The sequence below is a fragment of the Osmerus eperlanus genome, chromosome 16, assembly GCF_963692335.1.
Source record: "Osmerus eperlanus chromosome 16, fOsmEpe2.1, whole genome shotgun sequence".
NCBI classification, from domain to species: domain Eukaryota; kingdom Metazoa; phylum Chordata; class Actinopteri; order Osmeriformes; family Osmeridae; genus Osmerus; species Osmerus eperlanus.
Window position 1 is genome coordinate 8,692,882 of NC_085033.1, and position 24,696 is coordinate 8,717,577.

General features: G+C 44.7%; 1 pseudogene; it reads right to left on the minus strand.

Annotated features, from left to right (window-relative positions):
- Positions 1 to 2,460: 2,460 nt before the first annotated feature.
- LOC134037127 (collagen alpha-1(XI) chain-like) overlaps positions 2,461 to 24,696 on the minus strand; it is a 55,425-nt pseudogene continuing 33,189 nt past the window's right edge.

Here is a 24,696-nt window from a genome sequence, read left to right on the forward strand (position 1 = left end):
GGAAGCAGATTAGACTCAAAGTGTTAGTCAGTGTGTGTATGTTTGCAAGTGTGCATATAATAATGAGTAAGTGAATGATTTTGGTATTCATTAAACCCCTTTGTAGAAGAGTAGAGCTCTTAAATGAGACTTACACATTCATCCTATCTCTGCAGAACACTAAGTGCTGAGTGTGAACTGTCTGGGGGGCTGTCTCCTTCTATGCAGGAGTCACCTTCACCCCGGTGGGAGGGCTTGACACCTTGGCACTCCAATCAATGCCTGCAGGTCTTCCATCAGGCAGGGTCAGACTAGGAAATAAGACAGGAGTCAAGCGGTCTCTTCGACCCTCTCCAGACAAGGAGGCAGAATGGTACAGGGCTCCTCTGAAAAACGTAGGTAGACTACTTGAACTACTTGATAAATGTTGTTGCTGTTACTGAGAGACTGGAGGCCACTTGAATGACGTTTGTCATCCACTTTTCTCCTCATCCACCATCTTATTTGTCATGCACATTACATTTATCTTGAATTGAACAGTGAAATAGCAAACCAAAATTGTAGTCAGACATAGATGGATTACTAATAGATGAACTCATTCACCTGAAAAACAATCTTTTACGTGCAATAACAATAATGATCTTGATGTAAGGTGAACAACAAGTAGGTAAACAATTACTATTTTACAAAAACAAGAACATCCTGATTATTGTCCATGTTTTATTCACATTTAGTAGATATGAGATTCTGTTGTAATGTCTTCTCTCCACACTGATGATCAATGTGCCTCATTAGGAAGAGACTAACATTTGTGCAGCGTATCGTTATACCTAGAGCAGCGAGATTAATTATTATTAAGGAAGAACAGATTTGCCTTCAGAGAGTATTCTACACAGGTACAGATTATTATTTATTTTTTGTGTTGGATGGCTGGTGAACATAAGGTAAAATACCAAAATGTTAATGTAAGATGCATCCGGAAAAATCTCGTAAGTGAATGCAAACTATTGCAATGTGCATTTGGAAAGGTAACAACATTTATTTCAGTCTTACATAGATTGTAAACACAGTTACACAGGTTGGAAAGCTCTTGTCTTGATGCTACTCCAGTCAGCCACACAGTGTGGATGCTAATTAAATGTAGATGTAGATAGAACATGATCCAAGTCACATCTGAGTCAGATGAAGAGAGAGAGCGAGAGAGGCTTGAAGAGATCAGACCACTTGTGGTTCAGCTTAGTTGTGACACATCATACTGTAGTAATAATCACACCAATCTGAAGGGAATGAGAGGATAAAGACTCTGAAGACAGGAACAATCACAGAGCCACAGAATCACCAGGAAGTGGATTTCTGCACCAAAATAGGGAACAACACAGCCGTTCAGTCAAACATTGTTCTGAATCCAGTTTTAATATTTTGAAGGAACTGTCCAAAGTACATTGAAAATGTTTCTTTATTCTAACAGAAAGGGTACCGAGGGGGTGTTGTGTGCATTCACCAAGGCACTGGACAAAAAAAGGTACACAAATAAGTTTTTATCCTTTCCCTACCCAAATATATAAACTTAATTGTATAATCAAGATATATACAGGGCTTAATAGCCTAACATCTCAACATTTATCTAGAGCAATTGAGGTATACCATTGGGAGGAATATAATCTATGTGGTAGAATAAGCCCATGATTGGTGATATTGCATTGAAGCAATACTAAGACATATTTACAAAACTACCCTTTATTTAATACTGGCTTTGATAATGGACACAAATAATATTAGATAAACTCTCAATGACAATGAGTAAACATAGTTTGAAAAGGTAGTTTTGTTCAGTTTTGTGACCTTTTTATTTTTTGAGGAAATGGAAAAGGATGAAGTGCTCATGATGGTCAATATTTACAAAAAGGGTCTCTTCATAATTACAATTAAGGGGATTTTTTAAACCGAATTGTTGATATTAACACTGCATTCAAAAACAACTTAGTATTACTTCGCAATTACTGTAGTTCTCAACAGACATTTAAAACAAACAAATATATTTATTGCAAATTTATTTCTATATAGTTACCACACATTTATTCAAACCTTACCAGCTTGGTACACATGCAAGTTTTGAAAGTGGATTCAGAAAGAACAGTATTGTACAAAATAATAATAATAATTACAGTTGGTCAAAATGCACTTTTGTAGCACCTTGGTGTTTTGTGTTCTGCACAAAAGCACCTCTGTGGTTTTATTTGGAGCAGCACCAGGAGCATTCAGACAGGGGGACTGGGGGCAGGTTGGGCGAGGTGGGGACTGGGGCTGGGGGCAGGCTGGGCGAGGTGGGGACTGGGGCTGGGGGAAGGCTGGGCGAGGTGGGGACTGGGGCTGGGGGCAGGCTGGGCGAGGTGGGGACTGGGGCTGGTGGCAGGGTGGGCGAGGTGGGGACTGGGGCTGGTGGCAGGGTGGGCGAGGTGGGGACTGGGGCTGGTGGCAGGGTGGGGACTGGGGCTAGTGGCAGGGTGGGCGAGGTGGGGACTGGGGCTGGTGGCAGGGTGGGCGAGGTGGCTTGGAAGGGTGGGGGTCTGGAGTGTGAGGGTGGCTAGGGAGGGAGGGGGCTTTGGAATGAGAGTAGCAAGGGAGGGACGGGGGCTGGGGGTCGAGGGGAGGGAAGGAGGTGCTGGGGGTGAGAGTAGGGAGGGAGGAGGGGCTGGGTCTGAGAGGAGGGAGGGAGGGGGGCTGGGGGGTAAGTGGAGTCCTCCCTCTGTTGCTGAAAGTGCGCCTCTGTCCGCCACGGCATCAAATGTCCTTTTTTTTCTCCTGATGTCACTCGGATTACAAGTTAAAGTCATGTGATTCTGGCCCTACAAGGGCGAGGAGTATTATCCCCTGGACAATGCTTACACGACAGGGCGTGGGACACCTTCTCCGTGCTCAAGCTGATCTTATGGATAAAAATAAAACACAGGTTTGGCGCGAGGAGAGAAGGGGCGAGAGGATGGGGTTGTCAGGTCTCGGTATGCATGTTCCCCCTGCGGCCCTGTCCTTCAGCTGGGAGGGGGCTTGGTTAGCCGAGGAAACAGACTGGACCGACCTCGAACCCGAACCTCTGCACGGGATCCCCAAAGTCATTCAGCATCACATCAATGATGGGCACTTGGTCGATGCGTGGAGTGTTGATCTCCATCACGGTCTTGGAGTAGCCCTGCTTCAGCTGGTGTGTGTGTGTATGTGGGGGCAGGGGGGTGGGGTGGAGAGAGAGACAGAGAGAGCAGTTTTAATACAATGCAGTGAACACTGTTAAATCCGGAATCCCAGTCAACGATTCTCATTGTATCATCATGATATATTTGCTGAACCAAAATTGAACCAAACTATCGACCAAACTACTAGTGGTCTAACAGAGCTAACACCCCAGCTGGGTCTAGGTTAGTACTGCTGGGTCTAGGTTAGCACTGCTGGGTCTAGGTTAGCATTTTTGGGTCTAGGTTAGCACTGCTGGGTCTAGGTTAGTCCTGCTGGGTCTAGGTTAGCACTGTTGGGTCTAGGTTAGCACTGCTGGGTCTAGGTTAGCACTGCTGGGTCTAGGTTAGCACAGTTGGGTTTACATTAGCACTGCTGGGTCTAGGTTAGCACTGCTGGGTCTAGGTTAGCACTGCTGGGTCTAGGTTAGCACAGTTGGGTCTAGGTTAGCACTGCTGGGTCTAGGTTAGCACTGCTGGGTCTAGGTTAGCACTGTTGGGTCTAGGTTAGCACTGCTGGGTCTAGGTTAGCACTGCTGGGTCTAGGTTAGCAGTGCTGGGTCTAGGTTAGCACTGTACCGAGCAGCCGTCCGACAGGGTCTTGATGAAGGGGTTGTTGTCGTAGGACATCTCCTCGTCGTTGGAGCCCAGGAAGCGCAGCGCTTTGTCGTAGTTGTCTGCCTTGGCATCGTACCAGGCCACTGACTGGTGGCAGATGTAGGTGAAGTTTTGCCTGGCAGAAGAGCTCAGCAGCTTGAGGAACGTCATCTGGACAGAGTTGATGGAGTTCTCCTCCACATCCACGTAGTTCAACTGGTGGACAGAAATGAAAAGAGATGTGGGGCTAGGGGTGGGCTTCGGTATGGCAATAACAACACGCTTGGTACAGTACAGAAGTTGCTATGTGTTTGTTTGTTCTATGAAAGGATCATGCATAAGACATAAGAGTTGAGAGTGGATGTGTTGGTCTACTTACGATTTTACCACGTTTAAATTCACTAAACCATGAACCTGGAGTCTCCTTTGGCCAGTTGGATATTCTAACCTGTAACCAGAGTAAATTTTCCTTAACCTGACGTAATATGACCTGATGTAATATATGTCATTTTGAATGTAGTTGTATAAATGGTTTCATAGTGAATAACTTCAGTTACTTACACCAACAGACCTGCTATCAGGGTAGATACAGGTCTCTCCTCCTCCGGTAAAGTTACAGAAGACCTTGAAGGAGTCTCCTGTGCAGCCCTGGTTGGGATCAATCCAGTATTCACCTGAGGATTACACACACACACATACAAAAGAAACAATAGTTGTTTAAAAAACACAACCTGCATCGGGGCCCTGTGGCCCAGTGTCATAACATAGACATTTTGTCTGCCGTCTAACTAAGGTCTGTTGTTTGAACCCCATTGCCCACCGTCAGGGAAGTCAGGCTGGCTCAGGTGGAGGTCGTTGCAGGTTCTGGCAGGGTTGTCCTGAGTGCCCATGGGGAACTTCATACGCTCGATGTCCTGCTTCAGGTTGTTGAGGGAACCGAAGACATCCTCCATACCCGTCATGGCATCCATGCCATAATCAGCCACGGGCTCGTCTCCCTGCTCGTCCGCCTGCCGTCTGTTCTTCCTGGCGGCCTGCTGGATGGGCAGCGGCTGGATGAAGTCACCAGGGGGGCCCTGAGTCACAGAGGCGAGAGGTCAATGAGACTGGGAATCGGAATCCATCAGTGGGGCTGTGGCTATCCTAGGTGTGCTTTTCCATGTCAGTGAAATCTGTGCTGAAGGAGACTTTCGCTTACAGGAGGACCAGGAGGTCCAATCAGTCCGGTGTCTCCCTTCTGACCGACGGTACCCTAGAAGGGTGAAACACAGGAAGCCGTGAGGGACACAGCGATGACACGCAACACACAGGCAGGCAGATTGGGATCACATATGATAACCAAGAGAACATGTGAACTTACAGATGATCCCTTGGAGCCCTTGGATCCTTGAGGGCCCTGGTTGAGGAGAAGACAGACAGGAAATAAAGTGAGCGATGGTATTGACACTGATGCTGAGTGGATGCATGTAGATTAAGAGTTGATCTTACAGGGATTCCAGGAGGACCAGGGGGGCCGAGAGGACCACCAGAACCACCGACACCCTGAGAACAAACAGTAGATGAAACAGTAGATCCAGCCAATGAAAACACTAGTCACAGGCAGGATTGACATGTTCTAAACCAATAGCATAGACCAGTTTGTGTGTACTTACAGCATCACCCTTGCCTCCGCCAGTGCCCTGAGGTCCGGGAAGACCTCGGTCTCCCTTCTCGCCATGCTCACCAGGGGGTCCAATCAGACCAATCAGACCAGGATGACCCTAAGGGGTGGATGGGGTGGGGGACACACAGACGGAAAAGCAATTCATTTCGGTCAATCATGGAAATCACACGACCATCTTTAAAATACATGAAGCCGTAACTGGGATTTTTAGTCATTTCCGGGATTTGAGTATCTTGTAAAACTTCTATCTGCATGCGTATCTTCTCAGAGCTAATCTAACAATGCATGTTGTGAAGTGTACTGTTATACAAAGGAGAGTCAATACAAAAACCACCAGCAAGTTTATGAACAGTCCCTGGCAACAGGGCTGGACTAGTCTTTGATCTCCCAGTAAATAATTGTTAGTGGCTGTCATATTTTACTACGGTGGTCTGTCACAGCACCTGCTACACATAGTAATGGCCTTCCATTTTCCCATTGGACTACTGCAGGCTGGAAATAATCCAATGACCATAACAAATATAATATTATTATGTATACATATTAAATGCGATGTCTCCATTGTTAACAAAACTTTTTTGTTTTACTAATAAAGAGAGAGGAAGACATAAAGCACATTTACAGAATACAGTAAATATGTATATAGTTATATACACACAGAATATACCATATACTATCTATCTATCTATCTATCTATCTATCTATCTATCTATCGAGAGACAGAGAGAGAGAGAGAGAGAGAGAGAGAGAGAGAGAGAGAGAGAGAGAGGCAGAGAGAACATCAGGAGATGGAGATGGTAGGCCTGAGAATTAGCATTGCCTTTGGGCTTTGCCAAAAGATACAGCAATAAATAATCAAACCATTTGAATAAAAAACTTCCTGTACCTTCTCTCCCTTTGAGCCAGGGTCTCCCTTCAAACCAGGAAGTCCAGGAGGTCCCTAGACAGAAACAAAAATGATTTGTCAAATAAAACGCTTCTGAATATCAATGATGCTCTGACTGGTCATTTGGTCAGAAGAGAGAGATAGAGCTCCATTCTCCTACCATAGGTCCAGGGGGGCCGTCACGTCCAGCGGCACCAGGAAGTCCTTGTTCGCCCTCAAAAATACAAAGTAAATCACATTTGTTAATCACAGTTGTATTTTGCTGTACAGATAAGTGTTTTAAACACAATCAGGATTCTGATCATGAAACTTGGGTCCATTTAGTTCAACTCACAACAGGGCCAGGTATTCCACGAAGACCATCAGGTCCAGGCTTTCCTGAAGGTCCCTGGGGTCCAACAGGTCCAGTCTTACCAGTAGGGCCCTCAGCTCCTGCCTCACCCTACAATCACACCACATTAACAACATTTAGTCCCACAGAGCATACCAGAAAATGTATCAAAACGAATTAATTCCCCTCATACAGAACACGTTAAAAAGAGATGTCATCAGCACTGCATGGACCTATTTGTTTCAGAATCTCATCCGTTGTGGATGAGACGAGAGAGGCAGCTCTGAAGCGCATATGGAAGAGCTATAGATTTCGTGTCAGTTTCGTTGACAGAAACTGAGGATTAAGCCTTTCTGACGTCCAATTAGGCCTTTGCTTTGACAATCCAAGATCTAAGAGAGGCTTCGCCTGTCTCTGTCAAATCAGCTGTAATCCTCGACTCCCTTTTGAATGGATAGGCATGCGTGTGTTTGAAAAGGTGCAGTGAAGCATGCATGGGGAATAGAGATGGAGCAGTAGCGGTATTAGAAAACAGACATTGCCTCACCTTGGAACCCTTCTCTCCTTGTCTGCCCTCAGTACCAGCTTGGCCAACAGGTCCCTGGGAAAAGACATGGAGGTCATGTGATACCTTAACTGTTGATCTGATGAAAAAGCTGAAGGAAGCTGAGTGGATGTCAGTGTGTTACTCAAGCATACTGTACAAACAACATTTATCTGCCTCCAACTAGCACTAAAGTCCTGTTGACCTGGTGATGGTCCTCTGACATGTAGCAAAGAATGGGTCCCACAGGGACAGCCCAACACCAATGTGAGTAAATGGGACCAACATTCCTAACACACCGCACGGTAGCTAAAACCCACCAGATAGGCTGAAGAAAATGGCCTCTGGCGAAAGACATAAAAGCACCATTTTGTCACTTGGGACCATCATCTAATGGAACAAACAAAAGAAACTAGTCTTAAATGTGGCTTCTGTATATCAATGTGACCATGTGTGTGGAGCCTCACCATGCTTTATTGACACACAGACCAAAGTCAATTTAGAACAGAGACTGACTTGACTGTCTAGTTAATTGCCCTGATGAGATATGAACTCAAATCTCCCGTCTATAAAATCATTTTAAGAGGACATGAAGGTATATTCTAATTTGTTCAGTAGCCTGTGCCACCAGTGCAGAATTAACCTACCGTTAAAAATGCTTGCCAGGCAGAAACATTCCCTCAAAAGCTTCCAACCCATAAATGCCTAATTTCTGCATTCAGGGCACAGAATGGCCTTAGACATGCAAGATTAATAAGTCTAATGCTTTAGAGCATTCTAAGCTACAGGCAATCAGAGAGCTATACCACTCCTGCTCTTGGAGATGGTACCTTTCAGAAATTCTACATCTTCTGAGTCAACATGACAGAAAGTAAAGACTGCAGCTTTTGAACAGTCTGTGCTCCACATGTACTGGCCAACTCTGAGTCAGAGAAATGAGTCAAACCTATGAGTGGGAATTGGACTTCATTAGAGCACACATGTATTTACTTATGTGCCTATGTAGAACTGACATTTACATATCAAAGAATGCAAATAGACTAAATGAATGAAGTGAATTTCGAGGTGGAATATCCTCTTCATTACTGATGTTTTCCAACATTTTCATTGGACTGTGTGGGTTTAGGCATTTATTGCTTGCCATGAAATGTAATTTGCTGCAAGTGAAGAAGGTCATAAATATGTTATATTGGTAGGACAAAAGAATCAGATTTGATTTGATTCAACAAGACTAGTGCATGGTGCCACAGCTTAAAGTGCCACAGCTAAAAGTGACCATATCCTAACTTTACTGTACAGTACAGTATTTGCAAGTCAAGCATACATACATATAGAATACTATACATATTTAAATGTTAGCTTAGGTAGATACTTGATTAGTCAAATGGAAAAAAAAACATGTAGACGATATTGAACAAAGCGAAACATGATGCATATATGCTACTTCATGGTTGGTTTCATAGAAAATGTGTAGGCTTTGCTGAACTGCCGGGACCATTGACAAAATACAACCAAATGCAACACGTATAATAACAGAGAGACAAATCCTCTATGATGTAATTTCTTTGTGTACTGTACTCACCCTCTTTCCAGGAGGACCAGGTGGGCCGGCCTCTCCAGAAGGACCAGATGGGCCCTACAGAGGAAGAGGTGGAGGCAGACAAAGCCACTATTATCTAACATGGCTACAGACACATAAAGCCTGTTCTCTCTTTAAACATTTTATTCTACTCATCTTTGTTCATTTGACATTTACCGTAGCTGCTACTGAATATTAAAGACACTGATTATGCTCGACACCAAACACAAGCCGTGCATATAAACATGCATGTATAAAGGATGACCAACTGTTGTATGTACAGTATAACGTCTTCACAGTATGTGTGGGTGGAAAGAGATTGGTGACATTTTCCATCTGTTTACACATGAATCTAGTCATACATTCATAGACTGTGAATAAGAGTGAACTCACCGGCTGTCCAGCCTCCCCGTCATCTCCTTTGTCTCCTGCCAAGCCGTCCACACCCTGACAGAACACAACACATGCAAACACAAGGTCACAGCATCCCTCTGATTCACCTGGAAACACTTCTACTGGTGGGAAGTCTCAAACATATTACTGATGATGGGAGGCCTGGAACCTTTCATTCCAGACAATACAGAATTCATCCACCTTTTCAGCGCCGATCCTTACATATTCATGAGTGCATTTGATACTACCTCCAAGACAGATTGCAGGACAGTACATCCACACCGAGCTACAGCTCTGCAGATTTATTCAAGAATTTATTCAGATAAATTCTCCAGCAGCACTTACACCAACACCTGGCTCTCCAGGGGGACCTGGGTCTCCAGGGAATCCGACTGGTCCCTGCAGAGGAAAACAACACATGTTCAAATCAGATCAGAGTAGACTCCAGCGTTAAAACAAGTGACAGTACTAATAATGGCATCAGGTGAGTTTCTGTCTAGGGGTTCTGACGTACAGGATTGCCTTTGGGGCCATCGTCTCCAGGGGGTCCGCGGGCCCCAGCGGGTCCTGCAGCTCCTGGTGGGCCTGACTCTCCCTTCTCCCCTGTCTCTCCTCTTGGGCCCTGGAGACAGACAACACAGCTGTTATCACGCTGGCATCAGACCTGCCACAACACTGTCAACATCACACTGGGACCGGAGCATTCATAGCCATGACAACGGATCTGGCACTACAGTTTCTTCTGACTGTGCTAAATGTGTGGCTTTGTGTTTTTGAGATAATGTTTTGGCACATATTAACAGCTTTAGAAATAACTGAATTAAAATGTGGTCACAAAAAAAGTAGTATAATTAAAGTACACATCACAGTCATCATGTTGTCTTTATTGCCAAATGTACCACAGAAAAAACCCTTCCTAATCAGTCTAATAAACAGGCTTTTGGAAAGCACATGATGTAAATATGAATACAATTTCAGTGGGAAAGTGGAACATCATAACGCAACAGCTTAGCTATTGAAGGAGCAGGTGAGAATTTGTGGCTCAGTCAAAATGTCTAAAATTATATTCAACGGCCCCCCTTAAAAAGGAGCACTCTTGGTTTGATTAACAGATTCAAACTGAATCTGTCCAAATATGACTGCGCTAATTATCTCTCGGAGTCTCCAGACTGCAGGCTGGACTGTGGATCATCCAAGATATGATGGGGCACAGTCAGGGGTAAACATCGCTACTGCTAAAATGTGACAAATGGCAAACAAACCTCCGCACTAACTGCACACTCAATTGTACGACCACATTAGGAAGTCCCATTTACATGAAGTAGAGCGATGCGTTTTTGGATATGAACACCCTCGCAAATAAGCCTCACAAAACATACCTACATGAACACTTTGTCATCTTGGTCATCTGTTTTCACACTGCTAAAAACCAACCTACACTAATGCAGCCAAACTAAAACTTCCTAAATATGTGTAGAGCCAGATGGATGTACTTACTCCAGTACCAGATTCTCCAGGTGGTCCAGGATTACCAGCCTCACCAGTCTCACCCTACAGAAACACACAAACACCACCACGCTGAAGACCAGACCAAGTTCTCCAGTGGCCCCCAACAAACCAACGGTGTAAAAGGACAGACAGACAGACAGAAAGGACAGTTTGGTTCATTCTTACCTTTTCCCCATTGCCTCCCTGGGAGCCTATTCCACCAGGAGGTCCAGGTGCACCCTGCAGAGAAAGCACGCCCTCAGTTATCTACCTCTCCATGGAACACACGTGCCATTATGGCCTGCCTTTATAGTGACACTTACATCAGCTCCACTAGAGCCCTGAGGACCTCTGGGGCCAGGAGGACCAGGTGGACCCTGCCGACAGAGCAGAGAGCAGTGAGACCGAGATAAAGGAAATCTTTGGCTTCTCTATGAGTCATCCGGAGGTGGAATATTAGTGTAAGGTGTGTAAGGTGAACAGGAACGATGTTAGGTGATAAAGTATAAATACGTTTTCTTACCATTGGACCGACATCACCGTTCTCTCCCTTCTCACCTGGGGGTCCAGGCAGTCCCTGGTGGAGAGAGAGTCAGCTCTTCAGTATTCATCAACAAAACTTCTTCAGTGTGACACCCCTCGAAAAGAGCCATGAGTATAATACTGAGAGGAACTTGAATTCGATATGAACCCTGCTGTATAGGTCAACTACCACGTGTTTAGCTGTAGTGTACCACTACAACATATTTAGCATGTTGTGGAAAAATAATTTCCATTGAAAAAAAGCGATTAAAAAGCCTGCTGATGAGGATGTGCTGTGAATGGAGAGTGGGGGTCCTGAAAGCACGATAGCGCTGAAAGCATTAGCACACCTAAATACTTCTAGGTAAAAACACCCAATTAGTCAAATTGAACCGGTAAATAATTAAGGGTTGGCTACAGGAGGCCTGGGCGTGAGTAAATCACTGACTGTGCTCCATCCATCATTGTCAAAAGAAAATGGAAAATAAAGGGGCCTATCTCAGCTGGGGCAGAGAGTTGTGTTCTTGTGATGAAATGAGGTGTGGCTAAAGTGGTCTGTGTACTACTGTGGTGATGGGCGTGCCTCTCCAGCCTGATTGACAATGTACCTGTAAGAATGAGGTACGTTCTCTGAGTTAATATCCCCTGGTATAATTGCTGTGATTGTCTGTGTTATGGGTACTCTGTTGATCCAGGGAGTGGAGCATGCCTAATCGATAATTGAGCATGTGCAGCTGTAATAAGAAGTTACCATAAAACAAAACTGACAGGAATATCAGTCACTGGGATAATACATAAGGACTTTTAAGATATTTTCTTGATTTATGTCTGCTGGACAGAAGGCTAATTTAGAGACTGAAACATCAGTTACAGTCATAGTATGTAGTATATAATGTGTCGGATATGACACACACACACACTCAGGTTTGTTTTACAATCTTAGTGAGGACCAACATTTCACTTTAATTCTAAATGGTGTGATCCCGAACCACTAGCCTCCAACCCCCTTAACCCTTTAAGTAATTGTAACACTAATTGTACTATTTGTACCCTAAACCCCTCAAAAGTAACACTTGAAGTTGTGTAACCCCAAAAACGTCTCCATAAGGTCATTTCTTTTGTGTTTACATTCTTTGTGGGGACTAAATCAGGAACATATATTTACTTATATGTTGGCATTTACTTACACTTCCAGCATTGTACATGAAATATGATAATATTCCATGAGCAATCGGATCTGACATTTACTTTCTGCTGTCCCTGAAAACCTCAATATGAGGCATACATCTGGTTGGGTGGAATTCTAATATCACACTGTAATCACTCCAACCTTTGAAATGCTTTAAAGTAAGTGATCAAGTCAGTCAAAAAAGCATTACTGCAACAGATAATTGGACTGAAAGGCTGAGCTCACAGTGTCTGCTTCCATGTATTGAAAGGACATCTTAGCCAAACATAATTAAAACAGTTCAGATTAAGTGCATTTTGCCCAATTTAAAGCCAATTCCACTAAATAACATTATCTGGTCTCATTGAACTGATGAGACTCACTCAAATTTCCTCCTTACTCAAGTCTTGGATAATTGAATGTCATGCTGAGTAGTGGGGTTTGACTTTTTTCTCTTTCACTATGTTTAAATCTAGATTTATCTATGATCATAACCAGTGGGACTCTTAACAGGTGCTCTTAAATATGATCATTAATCAAGGTAATTGTCTAAATCGATCTTAGAGAGATAAATGTGCCTCAACTGGGAAAACAGAGTTTAGCTGGACTACATGGACCTCTGACAGGTAATCACAAATCAACATTAACTGGCCCTCCAAGACTGTTCATGGTCCTGGTCCAAACCAGTCCTACACTTTATTTCCGTCTCTCCCGACTGTCTGTGCTGTTGGTCTTTCCTGAACACCTGATGAGGTCTGTCATGGCAGCTGAGATCCTGTCTGGATCTGGGAAAGCCCTAGGTGGGGTATGATAATGAGAAAAGATGACTGGAAACCAATGATGGGTTTCATTCCATTCGCAAAAGAGGAAAAAATTCCAGAAAGCAATGTAGATGGATTTCCTGCATTTCCTGCTTTGGTCGAGTAGAGGGTGAAGGGATGCTTGAGGGATTTATTTTGTTGCTTTGGGCTAAATCAGCTCAACAATGAAGCTGGGTTGGCATCCATGAAACATGTGAATGTTTCTGTCTGACTCTAATCTACATGATTCTGGACATATAAAATGTAGCACAGCAGTGTTCTGGGGTGTAACGGTTTTCCATACTGTGGGTGGGTGGCTGTGTGTATCTGTGTCTGTCTGTCTGGGAGTACGGTGAACATTGCCTTTAACTCACCTGCAGTCCGATAGGTCCAGGTAGGCCAGGGAATCCTCGGGAGCCTTCATCTCCCTTCTGGCCAAACATGCCCTGCTGTCCCCTGGGTCCTGCCTCACCATCACTGCCCTGTGTTGAAGAGGTCAGAGGTCACACACACAGGTCACAAACATCACTGAATTCCAGTAGCCCTCCAGCCAGAGTTCTTCAGTAAGGCCAGTGAGGGGTATCATGCTGTAGCCCGAGGCTCGATGGAGATGGAGCTTGAGAAATTTGCTGAAGTAATCTCTCCCTGAGAAGCAGAGGTGCAGCACGGGGAAGTGATGGAAAGAGGAATGGAGAGATGTAGGCTGCAGGGAGTTTGAAGTGCTGACAAATAGGGGGTTTTCAGTTCAAACGCATGGCACATGTCAGCACTTGAAAGTGCTCCAGGGTTGTCAAGTTGTGCCCTGGGACCGTTCTGGTACCAGGGAGTTTGGAGGGCAGGTACAGTTTTGGGTGAGAATAAATCACATTTAAGAATTCGAATATATTCAGAGATCTAAAATAAAATGAAAACATATCCAGGCTTGAGGGATTATGTAAAGTTGTTGTTTTTTTTTTTACAGAAAAACACCCTCCATGGTTCCACTTTAACAACAAAGTCAGAATCTAAAAGCCCTGTGCCTTCAAAGACCATGTTGTGCTTTTCTTACAGCTCAACAAAAGAGTGATTTCCACTCCTCTCTACAGGTTCTACAGATACTGGAGTTGTTTTGGCAATATTACCAAACAGAGGCAATAAAGACAGAAGGCACATATGCTAACAGCTAGCTTTAGTGATGTGTTATAGTCAGCCTATGTGCGCCATCTAGCAGTAACCATGTATCCTACTAGGCAGGTCAGAACTTGATTGGAGCCCTGCAGATGGTGAAACAGAGCCCTGCCAGAGAAGCTAGTTACAGAGCCCTGCTAGCACTGAGCAGGGACATGGCCTCAGGCCACAAGATATTCCACAGACTGTGGATCGAGGTCTGAACTTTGTTCAGGTGCTGAGGAGAGCATGTTATTTTGTCCTGAGCTGCTTAATACTGTGGTACGTCAGCTCTGTGTGTCAAAGCCACAAAGGTATGATTAGACTTTGAGCTTAAGGGCAAAAAAGTGCCCAAAGATTGGAAGCACGACTCACGGCTGGACCTGGAGCTCCGACCACACCCTGGATCCCCGCAGGACCGGGAGGACCCTGAAGAAGGACAGATGGACGACAAGGACACAGTCAGCAGGGACAAACAGACACACCGTCCGCATTTAAAACAGGATGCTACTCGCAGACAGACAGTATATGCTGATGAGAACCACATACACAATGTCATAGCAGGGGCAGAATGCTGTTCTTTTTTTGGGAACAGTTCTTATACTGTTTATAAATGTAAGATTTGAGTGTGGAGGAGTACTCAAGGAAAGAAGACATGGACTCACTTGCTCCCCCTTGTCGGCCTTGCTTCCCTTTTGTCCTGGTTCACCCACTTCTCCCTGGAAAACAAGTCTCACCATCATCTCACATCTTTTTCATCTTCCAAAAAGTCTCTCCGCCTTGTTCAGTCTAGTGTCATCTTTTACAAATGTCACCTTTCCCCTGATTGCGTGGTAAATATTATTCCGGAGATTTTAATTAAATTGGCCAACAAAAAACCTTGCGAGGGTGTTTGCAATTAATTGATTACTTGGCTCTTAGCACCCACAACTGGCACCCTCATTGACAAAGGGAGGTGCTGGAGAACGTGACAGGGATGTCTGATGGTCACCACTCCACAATAGTTTATTAGCTTTAAACATCCAGTCGGCCTGAAGATAACTTGTCTGAACTTGTTTGTGTCTTCTTGGTGTGCGTATTGGTGTGCTGTTTTCATGGGTTTAAAACTATGAGTTTTAAACTAAATTTTTCCAAAACAAGCCTTATGTTTACACTTATGGTTAAAAAATTCACATGCAATGTATTTTAGAACAGGTTACAGGAACAGAAGTGGTTAACGCACCTTGTCACCATCCTCTCCCGGTGGGCCCTGGGGTCCGGCAGGACCAGGAAGACCAACCGGACCTTGGATGCCATCGCGACCTGCCGGGCCCATAGGACCTTTCTCTCCCTGGGTTTAATCACATGACAAACACTGGCTGTCAGCACACCTTCATTTACAGTATCCTTACATTTCAAGCTCCGTGAGATTGTGTGTGAGCATATGTGTGTGTACTGTATGTGAAGTGTACTCAGGAAGAGTGTGTGTGTGTGTACTCACCGGGCCTCCCTTCTCTCCTGCTGGGCCAGGGGGCCCCTGAGGGCCGTTGCGTCCAGTCAGACCAATGGGACCACCAGGGCCGGCTGCTCCTCTCTCTCCTGGAGACCCCTGTCATACACCAACACAGCACCCCATTAGATTCACAATCAGTACCGGTCATAGCACATTTGGCGCCCTAGGCAAGATTTATCACGAGCACCCCCCACAGCCTCCCATATGACGTGGCACGGTTGACACCCTTTGCTGGTAGTGCGGGAGGGTTAATTAGTGGATGCACTTCGGAAAATGCCACCCCCCTCTTCATGCCGCCCTAGTCGGCTGCCTATGTCGCCTATAGGAAGGACCGGCCCTGTTCACAATCTTATAACACCTTCACTGAGAACTTCCCTTCCTTTATCCAATCTGTTCAAATTTCAAAGCCCGACCTCATAAAGGATTCTTACAATCACCCACCATTCATACTCTCATATGTAGGCCAGCTAGCCTGTGCTTTATATATGGGGACAGAATGAAAACATCTGTCAAGCACGGCCCATTAAAGACACGTTTTCTCTGAAGGTCTACCATGAAAGAGACAGCACTCAACTGCTCTGGGCCTGCATTCAGAGGCTCACTCAATTGAAAGTAAGAGCTTTTACAAACACTCATTGGGACCTGGTGCATTTTCCCCAAATACTGAACCAAACAATGACGGAGTGAGGCTGATTTTGCCATAACAAAACAATTTTGCTATCAATAAGCACCTCTAGATCAACTCTAAGAGTCATGGTGATCATGAAGGTAATACATGTAAGGCAGAAAAATACTGTTAAGATACACACACCTGCACATGCATGCAGCCATGCACACAACACATACACGCACACACAAACGCCCACCACACACAAACACAACACACATACACAAAATACACACACACGTAGTGATTCAGCTGAACATTTGAGCAGCCACCTGGCACCCTGGGGCCTGGTGTGTTTCATGGCAAACATCTCCTGACACACAGCCAGCCCCTGACTAAACACACACACAAACTTTCCGAAAACAACTATAGGCAACACACTCCTCTAAGCTGCTCAACTTGACTCATTCTCTGGCAGGAAATCGATTGAGGAGAATAGCAGATAGCTGGTGTGCGTGGGCACGACACCGAGTCAGACCTCACTCTTTTCGAGGGGATTTTCTGAAATCCTGCTCTACAAAACAGTCACGTGTTCTCAGTGAATACCCCACTTCTAAACCAATCTCTCCCACTTCAGACAACTATCTCCCATAGCACTGGGATGAGGAACTGAGGCAACATTCTCGATATTATGCATTCCGTGCACTGTCTGTCCTCCCTGGTCTAATCTAGTACTGCTCTGTCACTGCTGAGGCACAGCAATTAAAGGGAGCTTGTGTTTATCGCCTGAATAAAATGTCAGACAGTTCAAAGCTGCCTGTCAGTCAAACTTAAACAGATTCATGCATTCCCTGCAACTCTGCATCTTTGTCACAACAGCCACCAATGGGTGAGATGTATTCAAACTAAACATTTCTGAGAAAAATGTTCCATTGTTAAATATCCTTGTGCCCTTACTGTAAACTCTCCCCCTAAAGAAAGAAATAAGGATTGCCTGTGCTTAGAAGACCCAGAGGTGATATTGAAAGGCAGGTCCACAATGGAAAAAAAAGAGCCCTAGCCTGCAGCAGTCGATACATTTCTCCTGTAGGCTCTCGACTTTTGCCCATCTAAAACACAAAAACATTATTTCAAGACCACCACCTGCTTGGGTTCAGTTTTTGAGAACCACGATAGTGGTCTGTCTCAGAACAATTCTTGTTTCTTCTGCTCCTGTGGAGGAAAGTGAGGAGGTGGCCATGGTAACAGGATACTTACGATGGGACCAGGTGGACCCTGTGGACCTTCACCTCCCTTCAAGCCAGCTGGACCCTGAAACGACAGGAGAGGAGGACGTTTCTATCAAACTGACCGCTAGGCAGGGGACAGCTCCATCTTGGCACAGTAAACACAGCTGTCAAATGGGTTTTCAAACTGTGTGTGTGAGTGTTTTATTTTTTATACGAAGGATATGCAACCGCAAATATTGTATCTACATAAGACTGGGTGCTACATTGATTAATCTACAGTATAGTAACAATGGACAGGTTGAATATAGGAGTGCTAAACCGACAATAACTCGGTGAATAATTCATCATTAATAGTCCAACTGAGTGTAAAAGAATGGGACGGCCCTAGTGGCCAGATGCTTGCCTGCAGTCGATCTATCTCTGGCCTCCTGTCATCCATGCCCAGAGTGCCCATTATGGTGCTGGTGCTGAATCATAGCACCAGAAGCTAAGGTGGCATATGGTAAATGCTGCTCGCCAGAGGCAGTAAAGGCTTTCATTATAATGACTAATTTACAGGCGCACACAGAGCCTCAGACCGAGCCAGGGGGTCCTAAACCTGCCAGAAGCCTTCCCCCAGCCCTCATCTCTTCAGCTCCCCATTTTACCACAGAGTATTAGAAACCTGGAAGTAGCACACTTGCCTGGCACCAAAAGTTATTTATTGGCTCATATATTGCTCCTACTGTATGTGAGTGTGTGTGTGTCTGTGCAATGTGCTTGTTTGTCGATCTGTCTGTGGATGTGTCTGCGTGCATATGGAAGAGTGTATGTGTGCGTGTGTGGGTGTATCTATGTGTGTCTGTGGAAGTGTGTATGTGTCAGTGAGTTTGAGTGGTACAGAGGAAGGTCAACCCTCTCTAACTCAAGGGGCAAACACATAACTGCAGTAATAAGTCTATGTGGTGTTGTGGGCTGTTTTAATGACCCGCCATGAACAAAGTCAGGTCAGCAACCTCAGCCTGAATCCCCAGTCCCCAGTGTCACCTTGAACTACACTTCCTCTCTACTCAACAGTAGAAGAAGAAGACGTGTTTGAAGGATTCATGTAACATACCGTAACTACATTAACATATGTCATTATTTCACTACATTGCATGTCCTTTACTCTGATTAACTTAAAGAGAGACGATGGCTTGAAAAGCGAACATGACAAAACATTTTATTGCCCCTTCCAAATGAATTTCACTTCAATGAAAATGCATCTAAGGTCAAGTCATCACTACGGTTGCAAGAGGACAAATGAAGATAAAGCAGGACAATACGCTGGCCATAATAGTGAGTCTCACAACCTCTCTCTTCAAAAAGACTCAAGACCACTGTGCTTGATTGAACAGCTGGTACTTAGCCTATCACATGCTGTTTGGAGCATGTGATAGGCTATAGGTGTTGTGGAGGAACGTTGCTGGGTGTTTGTTTGAAGGGGTTGCTGGGTCTTACCATGGCCCCAGGAAGACCTCTCTGTCCTGAGAAGCCCCTCAGACCTGCAGGGCCCACTTTTCCAGGCCCCCCCTGGGGACCTGGATCACCCTACAGAGAAAGAGAGAGAAAGAGAGAGAGAGAGAGAGAGAGAGAGAGAGAGAGAGAGAGAGAGAGAGAGAGAGAGAGAGAGGGGGGGGGGAGATAGAACACAATGTCACATGCATTTAATTGCAAACAAATAAAAGATGACTTGCCCTTGATGTTGTAGAGCCCTGTTGACTTTCACTTTCACTTAAGTAATCACTTGAGATCTTTAACCAATCAATTCAAGAAGACCTTCTTTTCCATTCTGTTTGGCTCTTTGCCTAAATTCCAAGGCGGTGTTTGTGCTTACATTCAGCGACTTTAAATGAGCCAACTAGATTCTAGCTAAACCTCCAGCTTTCACGTATTAAGTCTGTTTCACCTGCACACATCTAAAAACAATAGAGACTGTAGACCCTCATCAAAATACTACAATATTTACGAGCTCATAACTAGTTAGTGTACATGCAAGATATGATTAAGGCATTGACGTCAGTGCACTGACGTAATCAAAATTTGTCCATGACAACAATAACATTTGTTCATTCCTAATCTCGCAGCTCAGTAGTAGACTACCAACCCCCCTATTTACTACATAGTGTTCAGGCAATGTGATGAAGCCCAGGGATGTCTGGTTCAGAATCTAGATGCTAGTTTACCTTCCCTCCCTCCTTCCCAGCAGATCCAGGAAGACCTTGCTCTCCAGGGGGACCAGGGGAACCTGGGTGTCCTCTCTCTCCGATGGGGCCTGTCTCACCAGTTGGTCCCTGAGGGCCTACGACTCCTCCTGGGCCTGGAGGGCCAGTCTTGCCTTGGAAACCCTGGAGAGGAGAACACATGGAGAACAGTTTCAACATCAAATCTAGCATGTTAGCTTGTTAGTTTGTTTAGTATATTTCAGGCAAACATAATTCCATGACAGGTATTAACAGCCTTGTCTAGGTCAAATCAAAGTCAAAAGCCTCTGGAAAACTCACAGTCTCTCCTCTCTGTCCAGGGTGTCCAGGCAGTCCATCTTTCCCAGGTGGTCCCTGATGGTGAACAAGTAGTTAGTTAGCAACGGTGGCCAGAAGCCTTGAATAATATACTTAAACCATAGCTTGTTAGATACAATACTGAATGACCCATAGGCCCCTCCAATACTTACATTGGGGCCTTTAGGTCCAGGGAAGCCGACTGGGCCCTGAGGGCCTTGAGGCCCCTGAAAGAGAAAGAGAGAAGTGACCACATTAATATACGGATTCCAAAAACAACAATACAAAACCATCATGGAACTTCCCAAAAAATACAAACCATAATGGAGTACAAGACCACAAACTGTGTCCCATGAAACTGAATACAAACCAAAACATGGGCTGGCACTCACTCTTTCTCCGGGTCCACCTGGGGGCCCATCATTTCCTGATGTGCCCTGAGGAGGAACAGCAGAGGTACAGATTTATACGGGATTAAAGACGGGATTATTGCAGTACTGTGGCAGCTGAGTGAATGGGAAGCAGAGGTAGGTATGCATGCTAAAGTTAGAGTTACACTAACTTTAGCGCCTGGCTTTCCTGTTGGGCCTCTAGCACCACGACCACCACGGGGACCCTACATATTTGACAATACACACACAAACACACCCACAAAGGCATTTGTTTAGAATGGTTGCAATTTTTTTTTATACAACTTCTGATTTGCAGGTGAATTTTTAGACAGATGTCTACCGTAGGACCACGTTGACCTCTTGGACCAGATTTGCCAGCGATACCCTATAAAAGAAAAAAACATTCAAAAGTCTGTCAACAGAACTTTTCAGACTAGTGAAATTTTAACTATTTTATTTTGTAAAAGTTGTGAGCTGAAGACATTTAAACACAGCAAAGCCTATCAAAGACCGACAGTTAAGCAAAGGGGGTTGAGTCATGGTTGAAATAGAATCCTCCGGAACATTTTTTAGAAAATAAATGATTTCATCCCTGTGGTAAGCACATACCCAGAGGCCCTTGACAGCTTAAACTACCTGTCAGATCTGGCATTTTGGGTCCTGAGGTGTCTACTCTTGATTGTCTGTCTGAGAGAGGATAATAACATAAAGCCCACCTCCTCTCCTCCAATGCTCATCACTCCTTGCACCTGATACCCCTCTCTACTGGATCCCTGTGTGCTGGGACCTTGAGTCCTTCAACTGCCTTGATGACATCAGCTCAACTTCCATGTCTTTTGTGTTGGTGGTGAGTTGTATCTTATGGTTGAACTTCATTCTTTGTAGGCTAAAAACTGGATGCACTTATGGAGTAGAGTGTGGAATAATTTAATTTCCTTACCCTCCCTCCTTTCTCTCCATTTGATCCAGGGAATCCGACAAAGCCATTGGAGCCCTGTGAAGAAAGAGAGAGAGAGAGAGAGAGAGAGAGAGAGAGAGAGAGAGAGAGAGAGAGAGAGAGAGAGAGAGAGAGAGAGAGAGAGAGAGAGAGAGAGTGAGAGATAGAAAGTTAGAATTGGAGAACAAAGAAGAGTGCTATCTGTCCAGTCTTTAACGTCCAGTAGCGTTCCACAGAAAATAATTAAGAGATGCTTGCCCTTCAATGGCCCAGCACAGGAAATGAAACTGAAGAGTATGAGACTCAGCGGTCATGCACTTTAAATCCTGTATGGAGCTGTCCATGAATCACACTGTTGGACTAGTGGAATATCAGGCATCTACTGGTTATGGATGTTATCAATAGGTGTTGCCATTGAAAAGGCCATGAGACCAGGACCTCAACAGAAACTTCCCATCTCACCAACAAGCTACCTGGCAGTTGGAGGCAAGGTAGCTTGTTTGCACAGTTAGGGGACAAACTAGGAAGATAAATTAGGTGTGTAGAAACAAATAGAGACAATGGGATGAAAAACACCACCTCCTATTTTAAAGACATCAGCAATTTAGCTGCTGTGCTATCACAGACAATGTCCTCTAGGGCTGATTACCGTGCCAGTCAAACAAATAGCCTGGCAGAAACTCCAGACACTGCAGAATGACAGTCACCGCGTGTATGAAGAATGTAAGATAAAGCAGCTTACCAACACAGCCTTCCTTCACGCAGCATAACAAATAATAGCAAATAAACCTTTTTTTTTCAAGTTTGCTCGACATGCTTTTCTATTTCTGATCGATTTTGCCAAGTGCAGAGCAATGAGACGCCCTTGTAATAAGGTTTGCTCATTGCACTGGAACCAGACAATCCAGGGCCATGTTCTGTAAGTATGGCTAGACTAGTTGGTATAACTACCATGCAAATCATTGCTGTGAGGAGAGAAGCATGGTGAAACACGAATTCTATAAATGGTAGAATTGGTAATCAGTAATAGAAAACGGTATTTCTCTCTTCGTCTGTGTGTGAGGATATGTATTCTGCTTGTGTGAATGGGCTATAATGTGCAGTGGCATGGGCTGGTGGTATGAAGGACAACTTCATCCCAGGCAAAGTAGAAACAGTGGAGACAGCAAGGAGAGGGATCTTTGCTACTTAATCGTTTTTCCCCCCCACACTGCAGTCCTGCTAAACTGAATGGTGAGGAGATAGGGCAGACGAACAAGCCTGACTCGCAGCACGGAGATAAGACAGGCGGAGCAATAGAAAAACGGCTCCCAGAACGAACATGGGAGAAAACTGTTAACCGAGGCCGCCAGAGTGAGGCTGCCAAGGAACAGTGGGAGAGATACCTCATGCATTCCTGAGGTTGGAGAGAGGAGAGAACGGCAGGTCCGAACTGTCATTGTTGTGATGACCGTCTCCCCTCACCTTTGTCAAAGGCAGATACATCACACCAGTCTATTTGCTTATCATGTTCACTTGGTGGAATTGTCACAGCGGGGAAAGTTGAGCACGCTTACACACACAGAGATTTTCTTGCGTCATCATTAACTCCAAACTCGGAATCCTTGCCACTGTTCTATATCTGAAGGATTGGGGTGCTGGGACAACTGTGAGGCAGATCCCCCCGGGGGAAACTGAGGGCTGCCTCTCTGGCTCTGCGTGTCTGATGTTTCACTCTGAAATTCTGCCTGAAGCAGGGACAGAAACAGCTGGTACAGCACATCCTCCTTATAGCCTCACAGCCTCAACACTGCACGCTTGGACCTGGGCCTGGGCCTGGGCCTGGGCCTGGGCCTGGGTGACACAGCATGTGTTGTATCTATATCTAGGCCAGCAGCAGAGATGAGGAGCTGGGAGTAGCTGCTGAGTCTAAAACATGTACATGACCTCATCTTCAGGGTAGCACACTGAGGGGAGTGGTGAGAAGGGGGAGGTGTCTGGGGATGGGCCAGTGATGTACATCAAGACACACACACACACACACACACACATTCATAGTTTTGATTATGTACCTTAGGGCCTTGTCTTCCTGGGTAGCCAGGTAATCCCGGGACTCCGAGTTTGCCCTAAAAAGAACATAACATTAACAACATCACAAGAAGTTCTGGCTCGCTTTAGGGCTGACTTTGCAGGCACTGAAAATACATTAATATTTAAGCAATTGTTGAACAAACTTCTTAAAAAGTTGTTTTTGTTAAATTGTCAACTCCTTTTGGTTTATAGCGCTTACATGTGTTCTATGTATTTAGTCATTTAATTAATTATTGAGCTAACGTGACAATTATGGTATTTTTGATGCACATATATATATATAACTATACTGTTAATTTTCAGAGCAAGACACAGTTTTGATGTTTGCTGAGTTGAATCTAATAATGAGTGGATCCCATCAGATCAGGTACCTTCTCTCCAGCAGAGCCGATTGGTCCAGCTTCCCCGTTGGGGCCAGATCGACCCTTCGGGCCCTCAGGACCATCCTCTCCTCGGATGCCCAGCACACCCACCTCACCCTGGACACACACACACACACACAGACACGTATATATTATTCTCTCCTCTGACAATGGGGAGGGGGATTTTCTTGAGCATTAACTACAAACAGTCACCTTGTCTCCCTTGAGACCCATGTCGCCTTTGAAGCCGGGAAAACCATCTTCTCCCTATAGAAAGAGAATAGATATATTGGTCGATCCATCAATGGAATTGTGTTCTACCATGTACACTTGACAAAGATAAAGCTAACATGTTCTTTACAATTCAATAGATAAGTACTGACACCTGCTGGTCACAAAACGTAAAATAGTTACATTCTAAAAACAAATTGTTTGCCGTTTCTATAAATAAAAATTATTTATAGTATTTTTGTATTATTTTCACGTACGGTGATAATGTATACAGTACAATAAAATGTGATAGTGACAATAAAATACAATAAAATGTCTAGATCAAGTGCTTGCAAGCAGTTCTGACACCTGCTGGTGAAACAGCAGAATGCAGTTCACCAATGTTTGTGGTGGTTTGTCTGTCAAATAAGATAGTATGTTGAAAATGGCATTACGATGTGTTATTAAAAAAAATTATACACAGAGATAGGATGATGAACTACACAGCTTTAGGACTGCCTCTGTGTCGGTTCACACTTCTGTGGAAGTAACAGATGA